This window comes from Gadus morhua, chromosome 18 (assembly GCF_902167405.1).
Source record: "Gadus morhua chromosome 18, gadMor3.0, whole genome shotgun sequence".
Lineage (NCBI taxonomy): Eukaryota > Metazoa > Chordata > Actinopteri > Gadiformes > Gadidae > Gadus > Gadus morhua.
This window is the reverse complement of record NC_044065.1, coordinates 5,420,266-5,438,766: the sequence shown is the minus strand read 5'-3', so window position 1 is coordinate 5,438,766 and position 18,501 is coordinate 5,420,266. Positions and strand designations below refer to the sequence as shown.

At 50.6% G+C, this 18,501-nt stretch overlaps 1 protein-coding gene and 1 long non-coding RNA gene across 3 annotated transcripts in view; one reads left to right on the top strand and one right to left on the bottom strand.

Annotated features, from left to right (window-relative positions):
• The window catches only part of LOC115530886 (receptor-type tyrosine-protein phosphatase epsilon), a 53,532-nt gene that overhangs the window by 12,447 nt on the left and 22,584 nt on the right, over positions 1–18,501 (top strand). For both annotated transcript variants that reach the window (XM_030339703.1, XM_030339702.1), the window contains exon 2: positions 7,318–7,670. The gene's annotated coding sequence lies outside the window, so the exon portion shown is untranslated. The remainder of the gene's footprint in view (positions 1–7,317; positions 7,671–18,501) is intronic.
• LOC115530888 (uncharacterized) lies at positions 622–2,032 on the bottom strand. The gene is made up of 2 exons (XR_003973808.1): positions 1,420–2,032; positions 622–1,298 (listed from the first exon to the last, which is right to left on the bottom strand). It is a non-coding gene; the product is annotated as an uncharacterized LOC115530888 (long non-coding RNA).

The window sequence follows — 18,501 nt, the reverse complement described above, 5'->3', positions numbered from 1 at the left end:
TTGTTTACTGCTGTCAGCCGGACCAGTAACCCCCCCCCCCCCCCTATTGACAGGTAGAGGGGTTCTCTTGTCAGCCCAGTGATCCCCACAAACCCCCCCCCCCCCCCCCCCCCCCACACACACACCAATGACAGCTCCATTTCCCCCCCCCACCCTGTCACTCCCTGTCACAAAGGAGCCCCATCCTGGCTAGACATGGGGGCTAGACATGGGGGCCGGACAACGGCCAGCCCAGACGTCTGACCGGAGAGGTGGCATGAGGTGGGCAATATCATGAAGTTGCTTGTCCGACACTACTGCAGCAGGATATTAGAATAACAGCAGAGAGAGAGAGAGAGAGAGAGAGAGAGAGAGAGAGAGAGAGAGAGAGAGAGAGAGAGAGAGAGAGAGAGAGAGAGAGAGAGAGAGAGAGAGAGAGAGAGAGAGAGAGAGAGAGAGAGAGAGAGAGAGAGAGAGAGAGAGAGAGAGAGAGACGGAAGAATCATATATATCTTTATATATATATCTTTAGTTGCTGTGAGAGAGTGGATCTCCCCAGTGAGCACTCGGCTATCTGAGAGAGAGAGAGAGACTCTCTACCCTACCATTTATTATTTAGAGAGGGATACATGAATCGTCTTATTAGAGTAAAAAGTTTATTTTGTATTTTCTGCATTTACAATGGAATTACAAAGTAATTTAACATTCCATCTTCCACTTAATTACAGCACGGAAACGGGGGGTTGTTGGTGAAATGAAATGAAATGTGATTCCACCAAAATCATAAACGGCAAGGAGTGAGAAACTGTCCCTCACAGGCAGTAGTAGAAGGATGCTGGCTTCCATTCCTCCCTCACCTGTGCTACATTACCGGTTCCCCCCGGCCCGTCCGTTAACACAATGCATTACAACACACACCCAAATCAGCATTCTGTGCGAGTCTCCCAAAATAAATTAAAATCAATGCTATGGCCACCTGAGTGTGACAGGTCATCCGTCAGCACGCAGGCCGTCTGGCGAGGTCGTCTGACAATGTGCTGAATCGCTCCTCTTTCCATTTGCTATTTCAGTACGCACCCCTGCAGTCAGACTCCATCCAGCAGTCCTAAATCACAGAGTCCCTCTGAGAGGAGAGCAGCACAGGAGGCAAACAGCACAGCGGCTGCTGTGAGCTCTGGATCTGTTTCCAATAAGGGATGGAGGCATCACCGGTGAAACCTCTCTGAGTCGTGATTGCCTTGTGCAGACCAGGAACGTGTGCACGCTGTGCAGAAGCGAGGACTTCCGCCTCTTCTTCTTCTTCCTCCGGCTAATAGCTCCTTAGAGAGATAGATAGATATTAACCGCGTGTTCAGACTTATCGTGGCCGCTATAAAAGAAGGTTGAGATGCCGACATGTTTTAGGAAACGGACGACCAGTCATGTTTTGATCAGACAAACCTCCTGTTGGGGATTATTGATCTGGGTCTCTCAGGCTCCGGACGGTAAATCCATCCATCTTGAGATCCATTCTCAGTGGCTTACCCCTGAAGATACGTGGCTTCTGTCATGTGATCGCTCCGACCTCCAGCCAGCGTCAGGGGAGGGTCAGACGGCCTGGTGGCCAGGCACGCTGTCTACTGACTGTTTAGAGAACTGCTTCCTGGAAGGGTGGGTGGGTGGGTGTGTGTGTGTGTGTGTGTGTGTGTGTGTGTGTGTGTGTGTGTGTGTGTGTGTGTGTGTGTGTGTGTGTGTGTGTGTGTGTGTGTGTGTGTGTGTGTGTGTGTGTGTGTGTGTGTGTGTGTGTGTGAAGATCTCCCGCTGTCTGATGACTAGATTACAGTATTTATACGCACGCACACACATAAAGATGTAGATACCGTCACATGACCACGCCCTGGGTCATTTGCTCATGGTTCTGTTTGAAAAGAGGGGCACAGAAGACCAACCGAGCGGGACCGAGTTCAGCTCTCCTCTGATTGGACGACCCCGCTGGACGGGTGATGAGTCACCTGTTTCCTTTTGGTTTACGGTCACTTCCTAAAGAGCGCCTGACACTTCCTGTCCCAGGCAGCGCCGGTCCATCGGGGGGGGGGGGGGGGGGGGGCGGGGAGGGAAGAGTCTGTGTGTGTGTGTGTGTGTGTGTGTGTGTGTGTGTGTTTGTTCCTCTGAATCTGTGTGTGTGTGTGTGTGTGTTTGTCCAAATGTTTTTGTGTGTGTGTCTCTCTCTCCTAACTTGTCCCCCTCCTCTCTCTGTCTCTCTCTCTCTGTGTTTCTCGTGGGATCGCTCTACTAGCCCACACATGCGCTCGCCAGCTCAGCCGCATCCGCTGTTCAGACACAGGAAGTGACCCGCTGGCCGTCTTCCTGTGTGTGGACAGCAGCGTGAGTCACTGCTGAGAGCCATAGAAGGAACTGTTCACAGGAGCGACCAATAGGGCCGGGCCTCCACTGGAGTCCGGCTCTGGAGAGAGAGAGAGGTCGAGAGGTAGAGGGAGAGAGAGAGAGAGAGAGGTAGAGAGACTAGCATTTATTATTCAGAGAATGATCGATGAATCATCTTATTACAGTGAAAGACATTATTTTGTATTTTCTGTATTTACCATTGAATTACAAAGTAACTTAATATTCAATTTCCACTTATTTTTATCAGGGTAAAGGGTGCAGCCGTTCCATTCCAGTTCCTCTTACCTGTTGACCAGTTATTCTGAGGGCCAGAGAAGGAACTGTTCACAGGAGCGACCCCAAGGGCTGGGCCTTCACTGGAGGAGCAGCGGGAGGGAGTCTGCCCAAGAGGGGGGCTGAGAAGGAGGGAGGGGCCACAGTGATGTGTGAGGGGAGCTTGCTCTGACCTGGGGGGGGGGGGGGGGGGGGGGCTCAGACGAAGGGATGGGGCTGCAGTGTTGTGTGAGGGGAACCTGGCTCTGACCTGGAGGGGGGGCTGGGAACTGGAACCAGATGCACCCTGGAATGCTGTGGCTCAGGAGGAGGAGCAGGGGGCTAGCTGCTGACACCCAAACAGACCCGTCAATAAACGCTTTGAGACCTCTAGAATAGAAAAACAATAGCCCACGTCGTAGGGATTATCAAACCATGGATTAGGACTAGGCAGATCAGTTTTTCTCCTAGGTGCGTGTGTGTGTGTGTGTGGACAGACAGGGGGAGGCTGGAAATGTGTGATGGTTCTGTTACGTGTACAACCAGTGTATCCACACCTACTCCCTATGACATCACTAAATACTCAAAAGGACCAAAAACACAGAGAAAAAAACGCTAGGAAAATAACTGAATCCAAACTTAGACCCTGAAACCTGATAAGCCAAGTCTAACATTGAACCAACACAAAGGGGATCCGAGAGTTAAACTAAAGTCAGGTCACTGTTGTTATCGGTTCAAATTCAAACACTTCAGTGTCAACGGATCGGAGGACAACAAACTCTTTTCTCTCCGGAATCCGGTGACATTTCTCCCTCTGTTTGCTCCGTGTTTTACTTCTCACACCCAGATGAGTTTTGGCAATTGGCTGGGAAGGCAGGGGTCCATAAAACACACGCACACACACACACACACACACACACACACACACACACACACACACACACACACACACACACACACACACACACACACACACACACACACACACACACACACACACACACACACACACACACACACAGACACACACACACACACACACACAACTGATCCAGTGGGTATGTGTGGCAGGGACACGCATGTGCGTTTTTGGGTGTGTTTGTAATCGTAACAGATTACAGCTGTGTTAGATCTCTGGGGCTGTGTTTGTTCGTCTCGGTTAAGATACGCACACACTTACGCACACACGCACCACCACACAAACGTATGTCCATTAGTCCATTTTGGTCTTCAAAGAAACTTCCTCTGTGGTGATTGCCAAGTGTGGGACAAGATTGCAGCTATATAGATCGTAGATAAGGAGGACAGAAGCTATAGAGGACAGAAGCTATAGAGGACAGAAGCTATAGAGGACAGAAGCTATAGAGGACAGCGGCTATGGAGGACAGTAGAGATGGAGGACAGTATTGCTGCTGCAGTGATCCTGAAGTGGACACGGCTGGATGGTCTGCAGCTTCTATTGGAAGAGACTGAACGATAGAGGCAGGAACACAATGAGGAAGACCGGAGGGGGCAACAGTTGCGATCTCAGTTACGTTCTTCAGGGTCACTTCAACAAGATCGGTTTCTCTCTGTGGTTGGATGTAGGTCACCTTTTTTACAAATGAACGTGCTTGATGCGGCTTGCCCTGAGAGAGGCCTAATGCTTTGGTTACCACTGACCCGGGATCGCTACCGCGGGACTCAAACCCACGTCCTCTCTCCTTCGGCCAGCTGCAGCTCTTCTGGGTGTACTTTGTCTCGCGTCGCGTTCTTCTTCAGTGCTGCCGAGTTGACAACACGCTGTTAAACGGCCCCCTACAGAGATGCGTTCAGGGGTCTGAGCATCAGACCGTTGACTCTGGTGTTGTGACGTCCGCCTGTAGCCGTGGCGGATCCCAGCAGCTGGACTGATGCGGTCCTCACTGAGGTCCTCAGAATAGTCCTCGGTGACGGGGCCTGGCCGCGTGGGCATGGCAACGGTTCCTGCCCGGGGCTTATCTGACTAAATGGATTTGTGTCGCTGGCCCCGGAGATCCAATATGATGCTGTAATCTGATCGACTGTAATCCATAGGATCAGAGGCCGGGGGTCTCCACACAGACACGTGCACACACACACACATACATACGCATACGCACCAGCGCACACACACGCACATACATATGCTGATGAACACACACATACAAATCCATACATTGCATGCATACATACGCATGCAATCATAAATGCTTACTGTACATACATGCATACATACGAACACACACTTGGGGTCTTCTCATGTAGTTTGTTTGAATAACTGTTTCTTCTGTTAAAACATAGCAGCTTTAGGGCTTTAAGATAGTGAAGTTAATGTTCGGGTCGTTCCACTAACGTGTAATTCAATGGCTTACTAGCGTTCTGCACATTACAGGAAGTAATCTAACAGGTTTTTTTATCTTCTGAGACTGAAGGAGAGCTCTGAGCATCAGGGCAGGACGTCCCATCACCTCCCCTCCCCCCTCCCCTCTGTCGTCATTGGGCTGTGTGTTTTTGGAACGTCGTAGGAGTATGACAGCTAATTTTCCAAGATGTCAAGGAGCGGACGTTGAATAATGTTTTCACTGGGCGCCAGCAGAAAGAGGTGTGTGTGTGTGTGTGTGTGTGTGTGTGTGTGTGTGTGTGTGTGTGTGTGTGTGTGTGTGTGTGTGTGTGTGTGTGTGTGTGTGTGTGTGTGTGTGTGTGTGTACTAGGTGGGGCTGAGATGGGATTGTGGGTGCAGTAGAGGGAACAGAGAGAGATGTGTGTGTATGTGTTGACAGGGGTGGGTGGGGTGAGGGATGTATATGGATGTGTGTGTTGGGGAATAAATAGAGGTGTGTGTGTTTCTGCCTGGAGGGAAGAACCAGTTCACCACCCCTCCATGCCCCTCCCTCTCCTCAACTCCACTTGTGTGTCGCCATAGAAACCATAGCTCCCTCCCATCCCATCCCCCCCCCCCCATACCTGCTTCCCAGTTTTACACCCCCCCAGGAAACCAGTCCACACATACACACGCACGCATGCGCGTGCGCACACATCGGGAGCTAATGATGCTATTCTGGGTCGATGGGTACCGCTCACCCCAGCTCTCAACACGTCGCTGATGCTTTATAAATGTTTTCCTCTGATGTCATCATCCCGTTAGGCTTAATTGGGTGAACCCAGAAATCGAGCCAGAGTCTGTCAGTCCGGCTCCCAGGAAAGGCTGACTAAAAATATGAATGCGTAAAATGTAAGGCGTGAACGTCGCTCTGGATACAGTGAGCTCAGAATCTGGGCTGGACGGATTTTCGCTCCAGAATGTATTTTTCCGTGTCGGATTTTCCATTTGAGGGAAAAGCCTTTCGTTCTGCAGGAATAACATTGTGAGGACTCACTTGCATGAAGTTGACACTGTCACACACATGCCGTTAAACACCCTTTAGACATTTACATTGACGCTTGTGTAACCCATATGGAATATAGGGCTACTAAACCTTTTTATTATTTAAAGATGCAATTGCATGAGTTCTCCAATAGGGAGCGCTGAACATAATTCCAGTAACAGGAAATCACACGTGAGCACCCCGTTTCCAGGGGGCCACCTTGAACCTTAACAAGACGGCAGAGAATCTGGTGTATAAAACGCCATCAATTAATGTTACCAGCTTGATTAATTCAGTCATAAATATTTCCATGGTATTAATAAGGTGTTTTATTAGGAACTGAATATTGAAAATACAAGAATACAAGTTGCACATGACAATGCTAATGTATTGTCGCTTAGTACTAAAGAGAACAAAATACTATAAATGCTGTTTGAGTTCAGATACCTTTTTATTGATACTTTTATGTTCATGGTGTCATTTAAAAATGTGTTTAATGAATCGCTAATGCGATCGCTAATCGTTAGCTACATGCTAAGCGCTAGCTGCTAGTCATTTATACCAGAGGCTAATTGTATGCTAATGCTAGCGAAGGTCAATCACTGCTGGACACATCTTAGTAGAGCAGCGCATACATGATGACGATAAGAAGGGGTGGAGTGGCGGGGGGGGGGCTGTGCAGAGTCTAGGACCCTGCCTCCACCCCCCCCCCCTGCCTGACGTTCGGCGGGGAGGCCGGGTGTGTCCGTGTGTAGTACCCGGCCTTCCCTCCTCCGTGCCGACGACAGGACCTGCTTTAATTTCCTTATGAATGAACCGGAAGCTATGGGAGTGCTATGAATCAATGTCCATCTGTAATTCACTGCTTTGTGCTCTTGACAGACTGGTTATCTGAGGGCAGTGTTGCTCATCGTGTCGGCTGCAGCTCCTTTATGGTGCAGGGTTTATGTTGGACGCGGCGCCCTCACGCCCACCTCGGCTTCACATCAATTCCCCATTTCCTCTCACCCTTGTCTTTTAATAGCTGTGTAATGAGATGTCTAACATGCAGTCTGCTCTCCTCCTCCTCTTTTCTCCATCCCCTATCTCTCTCTGTCGCTCTCTCGCTCTCTCCTCTATCTCACGCTTGTCTCTCTCTTTCTCTCTCCTCTCTTTCTACCTATTCTCTCTTTCACTCTCTCTCTCTTTCTCTCTCTCTCTCTCTGTCTCTCTGTCTCTCTGTCTCTCTGTCTTTGTCACTCTCTCTCTCTCTCTCTCTCTCTGTCTCTCTGTCTCTCTGTCTCTCTGTCTCTCTGTCTCTCCGTCTTTGTCACTCTCTCTCTTTCTCTGTCTCCAGGAAGCGAAGCAACATAAACAACAACCTCATCAGGCTGACGCCTCCCAGTGTTGAGGATCTTCCTCTCTCTCTCTGTCTCTCTCTGTCTGTGGCCGAGAGACGAGAGGTCCGGACCTCATTCGATTCCAGGCAGCAGGGGCCAGCAGGATCCGACCCCGCGCCCCACCCCCCCTTCACCTGGATCTCCGCCCGCCTACCGGACACCGGACGCCTGGGTCCCCCTCCACCTCCGGTACCCCCTCCACCTCCTCCACCCCATCCTCCGTCCTCCCTGCCTGGAGCCATGTGACGCCTGGCTCCCTGCAGCTGGCTGGTATGGACGGGAGAGTCCTGTGATCTCCTCCACTCCTCAGGTAACCCTCATTGAACCTCCCCTGACCACAGGTACACACTCTGCTCAGGAATCTGCGTCTGGGTTCGTCTTCAGATTATGACGTTTTTTCTGCATGAAGAACGACGCAGCGAGGAATGCGTCGGAGTAGAATGTGGCGAGTTTTCAACCTGGCGAGGATTTCGACCCTCTCTTCAACCTGGCGAGTTTCTGCTGCACCTTTGAAGTCAGGGGAGCAGACTTCTTCATGTTGCGTTGTGAACACTCCATTGAATAAGAGCCTTAAACGCAGATCTGTGTTGTTGTCATTTCCTCATTCCACTTGCTCATGTGGTGAGGTGTCTGTGTGTGGTTGTGTGTCTGTCTGTAAAACAGGATGTGGGAAAGGGATGTGAAATGCCCGTGTGTACTGAGGTCGGGGGAATGCCCGCCAGTTGTGTAATGCAACCTGACGCAGCACAGAGACACATTAGCCTGGTTAGCTTGGGGTGCTAACCATCATACTGTTATGTTTTGAATACCATACCCTGAAATTTAATGTGTAGCGACTGGCAGAGAGAGAGAGAGATCCTCAAAATACACACACACACACACACACACACACACACACACACACACACACACACACACACACACACACACACACACACACACACACACACACACACACACACACACACACACACACACACACACACACACACACACACACACACACACTGAGCTAAGTGGACGTGCACCGGGAAGTTTCATCTCCTAATTTGTGTTAGCGCTCTCGTTCTCTGAATCCAAGACAGCGATTGAGGTCAGTGGAGCTGAACCAGTTATCCGGGCGGCTGCCATTAAACCGGCTGCAGGCAGAGATACACGCGGTGGAGGTTCATAAAAATGAGCATGCCGGCGCACACGCACACACACACACTGTCCCGAACAAGCACGCACACACACACACTGTCCCGAACACGCACGCACATACACACACACACACGGACTGTCCCGAACAAGCACGCACATACACACACAGACTGTCTCAAACAAGCAGGCACATACACACACACACACACACACACGCACAGACTGTCTCAAACAAGCACACACATGCACGCACACCTCACGGTCAATAGATTTGTTCACAAATGAATCCTCCTGTTGATTATGGTCAGGGCTCAGAAGTTAATAGAAATCTTAGAGAATGGATCTGCTGATTAGAGAGCACATTAGCAGCTGAAAGGCCTCCGACGCAGCCGCTATTGATCCTCCAGTCGACTGCGGGGCAGAGCGGCGGATTGTGACAGGGAGCAGAGAGGGACATGAGGGAGAGGAGGGATGGGATTTTCCATAGATAACATTGTTTTAATGGGTGTGTGTGGGTGCATTTGTGTGTGGGTGTGTGTGTGTGTGTGTGTGTGTGTGTGGGTGCATGCAATGTGTGTGGATGCATCAGTGTGTGTGTGTGTGTGTGTGTGTTTACACCCTGGCCTGGCTGTATGCTATGTGATTGTTGGTGCATGCAGTGTTTGTGTGTGTGTGGGTGCATGTGGTGGATGTGTGTGTGGGTGCATGTGGTGGGTGTGTGTGTGGGTGCATGTGGTGGGTGTGTTTGTGTGTGTGGGTGTATGTGTGTAACTGGGCTGCACAGGAAGGGCCTTCAGTTCATATTAAACAGCAGATGGTGGACAGCATGTTTCGGCTCTGCAGAAACAAACACACAGGGACACACATGCACACATATACAACCGCACACACACAACCACACGCACACACACACACATGCATGCACGCAAGAACACACACACACACACACACACACACACACACACACACACACACACGTGCACACACACACACACACACTTTTCCAGAGAAACAGACAGTAGCCTGCTCAGGAATGTCACCCATAGCACCTCCTTAAATGTCAGCGTTCTACAAAAGAAGACGGTGTTCAGAGACAAGATGGCCGTGTGTGTGCAAGCGTTCAGTTTGACTTTTGAAGTGAACTTCAGAAATGTTTCCACAACACCCGAGACATTTTCTCCTTTGTTTTCCCCTTTGTTGTCATTATTCTGGGTGTTCTCTGTCGTCAACAGGAACGTAAAGTTGAGAGCGGTACTCTGACCTTTGACCTGGCAGATTAATCCATTGTCCATAAACAAACAATCACGATGTTGTTGTTTACTGCACGTTTCGACAGGTGGTGCGCCATCAGCACACCTGAGGTTTACACCTGCTCTAGGAAACGCTCCCATACGAATCCAATTCCCTGGCCTTCTCAGAACACATAATCAGAATTACTTTTATTACAATCCTATTGTACAAGTACATAAGAGTAATGCTTGAGTAATCCCTATGCTTGATACCTCAAAACACACATAGCAGGTCTTTGGTTTGGTTCACCAACAGGATACTCTGAAGTATTGGCTGTGTGAGGACAAGGTTACATGGTGTACTTTTTTAAAACTGGTTGAAAAGTTATGCATTGCACATTAAAACCGGTTAAATAGTTACATAATGTAGGTTTAAACTAAGAGACCTTGACATGAACCTTGAAACCGGTTGAATCCGGTTGGCTTTCCTGGAGGACTGACCGAGACCACTTCTGTTATTCTCCCCACTCGTAAACCTGTGTCGGTGCGAGAGAGAAACCCTGTCATGCCTTTGTGGCTTCTGTTGTCAAGAGCAGTTAACTGTGTGTGTGTGTGTGTGTGTGTGTGTGTGTGTGTGTGTGTGTGTGTGTGTGTGTGTGTGTGTGTGTGTGTGTGTGTGTGTGTGTGTGTGTGTGTGTGTGTGTGTGTGTGTGTGTGTGCATGCTCCAGTGTGTGTGTGTGTCTTTTGGTCGGGAAGTGTTTCTTGTTCTTCAAAGGGTAACATGTTTGCCCAATCGTCGGTCAAGCACACTACTTACTTCTGTGTGTGCCTGTATATGTGTGTGTGTGTGTGTGTGTGTGTGCATGCTCCAATATGTGTGTGTGTGTGTGTGTGTGTGTGTGTGTGCATGCTCCAATATGAGTGTGTGTGTGTGTGTGTGCCTGTACATCCCCCTGTGTGTGTGTGTGTGTGTGTGTGTGTGTGTGTGTGTGTGTGTGTGTGTGTGTGTGTGTGTGTGTGTGTGTGTGTGTGTGTGTGTGTGTGTGTGTGTGTGTGTGTGTGTGTGAGAGAGAACGTAAGTCCTCTCTGCTGGTTTGTGGGACTAGCCTGCTTAACTCTGAAGACAATAAGGGCCTCTGTGGAGAGCGGGGGGCCGACGCGCTGGGTGACCCATATTCCTGGAGAATTCAGGACGGGCCCCAAATCACTCCCACAACAACAGCGTTACACAATCCCCGTCGCGGGCGCTGCAAGAGGCAGCCAGCGCACACCGCCCCCCCCCCCCTGTCGCCCACCAGTGGAGAACCCACATGTGTGTGGTTCCCCCCCCAACCCTCCTCTTACGCACTTGTTGTTCGTTGTACGTCCTGGCACCTAATAATAGTACCTAGCATTGTGTAGCATCTTATCCTAGCTGTCTTTGTTGTGTACGGGGAATGGGTGAACCTAGCGATAGTTAGTGCTTGGCACTTGGTTCTATGAACATCCTGACTGCACCGACAGAGATATATATTGTTGTTCCTATTTCTTCTGACAAATGTACTTATTGTAAGTCTCTTTGGATTATAGCTTCTACTATACACCCGAAATGTAGATGGGTGATGTGTTACATCATGGGTCACGTGATTCCAACACAGAGAGTAGAGGGTGTGGGGGCTGATATTGTCGGTGAGAACAGGGTGGCACGCCGTGTCCCCTGAGGTCAAACCCAGTCTGGGAAAACACGCTGCGATGTGTTTTTAAGTTTGCTTTGGTGGAGAGCTCTCGTGGCTCCGGCTGCTGATGGATCGCTTGGCTCTTTGGGTTTGCTATGGCAACAGAGGCAGTTCAGCCAATCGGATCGCCGCGTGGCTGGCAGGCCAGCCGGAGCAGCTCTGCATCAGGCGACCGGAAAGCGGAATAAAGACTAAAACCTGGTGTTCCCCCCCCGTCTACATCCGCCGTCACCAGACTGTCTCCCTGAAGAGCAGCGCAGGCTGTTCTCTGCCTCCTGTCGTTTATGTTTTCGTCTGTCTCTTTTGATCCTCCCTCGCTCACCGTCTCCTCCTCCTCCTCCTCCTCGTGTCAAGTGTCTGTTTGCTCCCACACACCCCCCCAGCCTCCTCCAGCTCCTCTGCTCTGCGCTCCGTCTCTCCTCCTCCCTCTCTGCCTCCCTCACTTCCTCCCTCCTCCTCCCTCTTCCTCCCTCTCTTCCTCCCTCCTCTTCCTCCCTCTCTTCCTCCCCCCTCCTCCTCCCTCTCTTCCTCCCTCCTCCTCCCTCTCTTCCTCCCTCCTCTTCCTCCCTCCTCCTCCCTCTCTTCCTCCCTCCTCCTCCTCCCTCACTTCCTCCCTCCTCCTCCCTCTCTTCCTCCCTCCTCCTCCTCCCTCTCTTCCTCCCTCCTCCTCCTCCCTCTCTTCCTCCCTCCACCTCCCTCACTTCCTCCCTCCTCCTCCCTCTCTTCCTCCCTCCTCCTCACTGTCGTTCAAGGAACAAACAAGTGACTTCTTCCAAACGTGGGCGTTGACCCCGGCTGCACACCCTACACCCTCACGTCTTGACCTGAGCGTTCTCACCGGGACGCCCCAGCCAGAGCAGCGGCCCGCCCCCGACGCCTGGCCGCGCTCGGGCCGCAGTGACTCAGGGGGCGGAGCGGGAACCCGGAGGGCTGCCGGTTCGACCCCCAGCTCGTCCCAGCTGAGCGCCGATTAGTCCTTGGGCAGGGCATCCATCCCTAACTGCTCCCCGCGGACCGGCGGGCGCCTTGCCCGGTCGACGTCGCCGGGGGTGTGAACGTGTGTGTGTGTATAGGTGAACGCGTGTATGAATGTGTGAACGTGTGTGTGAAGGTGCGGCGATAGTTGTGAAGTGCTTTAAACCGCAGTATGATGAATGCAGTCCGCCTACAAGTTGAAGACTGAGGTGGTGTAGAGGCACAGCAAAACTACCAGGAAGAGTATCGCTGAACCACAGGAAGATTCTATGGATTACTTCTCTTCATGTGTCTTGTTGAGCTGAAACACCCCAGAGGTGTTTCTCTTTCTTTCTTTCTTTCTTTTTCGTTCTTTCGTTCTTTCGTTCTTTCGTTCTTTTTTTCTTTTTTTCGTTCTTTTTTTTTTTTTTTTTTTTTTTTTTCTTTCTTTTTCTTCTCTCTCGCTCGTGGAAGAGGTGTGCGTGTAGGCGTGTGTCTAGGCGGTTGTAGGTGTGTGTACGCGCGCTCACGCGCCCTCGTCTGGCTGGAGGTGTGTTCACACCTCGTCTGGATCCTAAACATGTGTGCCTCTAAGGAGATCCGACCACAGACCGATGCACAATATTTATCTTCTAATTATGTCTGCTAGGCTAAGACGGGCTAGCGCACACCGCTAGTCCTGTGCATCGATGCTATATGCTGCCTACCTTGTTTACATGCTGCTTCAAAGGTGTTACCTTTACATTTATAGTTAGGGCAATAAGCAGACGCTTTTATCCAATGCGACTTACAATTGAATCAGTACATTTGTCAGATGAGAAAGGGGGGAGGCTATGCAGTTGTCCGGGTGAGCTATGAACAAGTGAGTCTGGAGCCGGCTGCTGCTTATCGCCCCCATTTCATGTTCAACTACCGTAAAAGACCCCTGTTCTGGGTTCAGTGATGCACAGGCAGGGAGCGGGGGCCACTTCCTGCCAGAAAGGATGTTGTGATGTTGCAGTTACCACGGTCACCGCGTGCGGTGGTTCAAACAAACACTTAAGTAAACAATAAAACAAATCAAAAATTAGGTGTAACTTCTACTGCACGTCGACGACCGCGCCCGTCCCCGCATGCAGGACTCTGCTCGCGATGTGAGTCCCCCCCCCACCTCCCCCAGGGACACGGGCTATTTCAGCGGGTCACCGGTATCCAGGCCGGGCTGAAAGCTGACACTGCAGGTGTACAGCCCCGGCGGAGCCTCCAAGGTCGTTCCCGTTGCCACGGCGTCGGGTACCCAGGTGATGGAGGCAGGGGTTGATTTATGACCGCGCTGGGAACAGGGAGAGAGGGAGGGAGAGAGAGAGAGAGAGAGAGGGAGGGAGGCCAGGGGGGCGAGAGAGCCTGGGTTACGGTGGAGAGAGGCTGAACCACAGTGGAACAGGAGGGAGAGCTGTGTGTGGGTCATACATAGGGAGGGTAGCGCAGGAGGAGGAGGTATGGGAGTGATGGTGGTGTTGGTGGTGAAGGTCGGGATGTTGGTGGTGATGATGGTTGTGGTGGGAGACTGTGGCCTGGACGTAGAACGGAAATGAAGGGTGGAGGTCTGATTCATGAGTGTCGACTCCTGATTATCGACCGACTCTATCCCGGGTTCGGACGTTTGTGATTTGTGTCGTAAGTGTTTACCACAACCTGGGAGGAACTGCACATGACAGAAGACAGACTGACAAGCAGGCAGACAGACAGACAGACAGACAGACAGACAGACAGGCAGGCAGGCAGGCAGGCAGGCAGGCAGGCAGGCAGGCAGGCAGGCAGGCAGACAGACAGACAGACAGACAGACAGACAGACAGACTCACGTGTCACTGCGAGCAAAACATTTTTTGCACTTATTTGGCGCAACACCATTCTACACCGTGCTACACCTTGAAACACTTTTTTCCACCGTGCTACACTTTGTTACACCGTGCTACACCGTGCTACACCGTGTTACACTGTGCTACACCGTGCTACACTGTTTTACAGGGTTCTCTGCCATGCTACACCATGTTAGACTGGGTAGCTTCGCCCGTTCTGCCGTCAATTTGAGTTCGCCCTGCAGAAGAGTCTGGAGAAGAGCAATACATTTCTTTCTAGTTTCGATAAGTTTTTGCGGGAGCCAATCACCAAGCTGGCTTTTGGCTGGTTTAACACAATGACGACAGGGAAGCGACGGTAAGCAGCCAATTGCGTACAGTCAGTTGAACTAGGCCCGTCGATCACGCCTCTTGTGCTGAAGAAAATCACAGCAGCTTCCCCAGACCAACGTGCAATCTAGGACGGAGCTTGGTCTGGCAATAGAAAGGCTACACCATGTTACACTGTGCTCCAATCTGTCCTTGTGCTCACAAAATGTTTGCCCGCTTGCTCTGATAATTTTTCTGCGTTTGTGTGTGTACGGTATGTGTGTGTGTTTTGTGTGTGTGTGTGCGCCAGTCTGCAGGTTTCACCAGGTTGCCATGGGAACACATCATAAAGAGCAGCAGTAGCTTCCCCTGCCTTACACTCAATTGATGTTTTTCAGTCTGAAGGAGGTGCTAGAATCAACCAGTGGGGACACCCTGTGATATACATTAGTCTATAGGGGGCGCTACAAACAACCAGGGTAGACATCCTGTCATATACATTAAAGGCTATAGGGGGCGCTACAAACAACCAGAGGGGATATCCTGTCATATACATTAAAGTCTATAGGGGGCCCTATAATAAACCAGAGGGGATATCCTGTCATATACAATAAAGTCTATAGGTGGCACTATAATGTCCCATTTTTGGGAGGGCACATCCGCACAAGATAGACAAGATGCAAGATGTAATGCCAGTGCAGCTATATATTATGTATTAATGTCATTATTGACATTATTTGTTTTGTATCCAACCTTATCTCCTACGAAGCACTGTGGGTCTTTCCTTTCCTTGTCAAAAAAACAATACAGCCACTGTGGGGACTGATATCTACATCACCTTGTCGGCCTGATCGCCTCCGGGAACTGACAAATGCATGGTTCCATTATCAAAATGCAACATGAGATTGCGATCAAACTTGTGACGGTCTGTCAGTCTAATGTCAAAGTTTGACTCAAAATCGCAATGCACATGAAGAGGAAATGAGAGATTAGATAATAAGTGAAGAACCCACACGCTAGGCTGTCGTCGGCTAACGGGAAGTGGGCCGAGCTATGTCGGGTCTGTGAACCGTCTAAGCAATCGTTGTCTTTCCAAGGAACACTCGCACACATGGGGTCACCAGGGGGAGAGGCCTCTCCTTAGAGGTGAGAGATGATTTCGTTTTCAGTTTGGGGAAAAAGGAACAAAATCTGTGAATGTCACATCGTCGTCTCTGGGGGTCCAAATTATGTTGACGTCGTATCAATACAGATGGTTTGTGTGTGTGTGTGTGTGCGTGTGCATGCGTATGTGTGTCGTGTGTGTGCGCACGTGCATACGTTTGTGTGTCGTTATGTATGTGTGCGCGTGTGCATATGTTTGTGTGTCGTTGCCTGTGTGCATGCGTTTGTGTGCCGTTGTGTGTCTCATACCAGTACATCACATAGCAGGCAGTTCCTCTCTGCATTGCACCAGCAGATGAAGACTAAGGACCAATCCCATTTCTACCCCTTACCCCTTCCTCTTCCCCCTCCCCCTTGTTTTGAAGGGGCAAGGGGAAGGGGTAAGGGGAAGGCGTAAGGGGTAGACATGGGATTGGGCCTAAGAGCCAATCCCATTTCTACCCCTTTCCCCTTCCCCTTACCCCTTCAAAACAAGCGGGAGGTGTAAGGGGAAGGGGTAAGGGGTAGAAATGGGGGTCGAATGCAGGGGTTTGGGTGGAGCGAGGGACTGCAGGCCCAGCCAGGTGGTCTTCAGCTCCTGGGTTCTGTGTGTCTCCCCCTGGCCTTGAGACACGGGGCTGGGGGCGCGTTCCCATTCTCACTGAGGAAACTCTGCTGGAGTCCTTCTTTTAAAGCCATTACAGGAAGCGTTACTCTCTGTTCTGTTGCTAATGTGCATTGAAGACATGTGAGACAGACAACATTAGCAGTACGAGACGAGATCTCTCTCTCTCTCTCTCTCTCTCTCTTTCTTTCTTTCTTTCTTTCTTTCTTTCTTTCTTTCTTTCTCTCTTTCTCTCTTTCTCTCTCTCTCTTTCTTTCTTTCTTTCTTTCTTTCTTTCTTTCCTTCCTCCCAATGAGGACACGCTCCACCGGCCTCAGAGGCTGTCTGTTGAGGCCAATTTTAAGACGATACAGACAGAGTTGAGGGGGGGGGGTTGGGGAGAGAGAAGGGGGAGGGGAAATGGCTGCAGCAGGGGTGTCATTATATCACTGCGTCAGTGGATCTCAAAGGGGGAGGGAGAGACGTCAGTGCTCAGCGGGTAACGGAGACGTGGTCCTCCTCCTCTTCTCTGCCGCTTCAGGAGATTAGAGTTCAGGTGGAAGCGCTTGTCCTGTGAGATCTGTCGGGGTGGCGATGGAGGAGCAGGCTGGGGGGGGGGGCAGGACTTTGAGGTGGCCTGTCTCATCTCAGGGCCTTCATGTGCCTAACCTGACACACCTGTGTGTGTGTGTGTGTGTGTGTGTGTGTGTGTAAGGCCAAAAGGATCACAACTCAGCCTGATTCTAGATGTCAAAGCATTCTGGTGGTTTAAAATTTGGTGGTTAAAAATTGAGTCTTTGACGCAGGTCTTTCTCGAAAATAGTGTGTTTCTTACGCTATTTAACGCAGTGTTTAACGCGCTATTAAGCACATTAAATGGTGCGTTAAATTGCGCATTCCCCCCTTTTTGGCCTCCTCCTTTTGAGTCTGAATTCTTTATGTTCGTGTGTTTGTCTTTTAAATCTGTGTTTGTGTGTGTGTGCTCGTTCAGTGCGCGTGTGTTCAATGTGTGTATGTGTGTTGCTATGCTGCGAGTGTGTGTTCAGTGCGTGTGTGTTGCTATGCTGTGAGTCTGTTCAGTCTGTGTGCATGTTCCATGCACGTTTGTGCATGTGTGTATGTTCAGTGCGTGTGTGCTTTGAGAGTGGAAAGCTGCTGTTTAGGACTGTCAGGCTACTACCAGGTCGCTGCTCCTTGAGACCCCTGGAGGAATCTTCTGGAACTGTACCCTGTTGGTTTTCAGATCTCACCGCGTTATCAATAAACAGATTGCGCAAAAAAAACTGTTTACATCGGCTGTCTTCGCTCGCCAAGGCAACCTTATCGTGGATCTGTGGTGGCCGCGGATTCCGTGATTGGCTGTCGGCTCGACCACGTTGGGGTGTGGCCTCAGTGTGTCGTAAATCCCCCGTCTGTCCACGCCTAGTCCAAACCACGGGGCCTGGGGCGTCTCCAGGGCAACCGACCCTCCAAAACTTTATTGTCCACGATGTCGCAACCTCCACACGCGCTCTCCAGGTGTGAGGAGGCAGAGCGTGCCGAGGCTGTGGTGACGAGGAGCAGAACGGAGTCAACAAGTGCCAGCATGGCGGCCGCAGGCTCACAGTGCTTCGGTTACCTGTCGTACTGTGGTTCTCCTGCCAGACAGACAAACAGGCAGGCAGACAGACAGACGGACAGACAGGGCTCCATCGAGGCCTGGCTAGCTGAAGAGAATGATGCAAGACACCGTGTAAGGATGAATAATCGTGTTTTTACCTTAGGTATACCAACTTTCATAAAACATGAAGACAAAATCAAACACCAAAGTAAATACTTGAGTTTAATACAAAACCCTGCAAAGACAAATCCCTTCAATTAGCTGGGCCGTTGGGTCGGTTGGTTGAGTAAACCTTCTAGAATCTTTTGTGAAACCATGGCAACTCAATAATGCATTCTACCTGGATGGGAGAATGGGAGAGCGAGCGAGCAATAAAGCATCAGTGAGTTTACGCAGCCAGCTCACCAAGATCGCTGCCTCAGTTCAGACCTGAATAAGGGCTATTCAGGTCTGAACTGAGGTTACTTTTAAATAAACACTACACAGGTGAGGGTCATCAGCCCTGAGAGACTGGAGGGGAACTGGATCCGTCTAGTGGAGGGCGGAGGTACTGTCCGAGCAGCCGGTTCATTTAGGCAACACCCTTTTCTCCGAGGCGACGTAA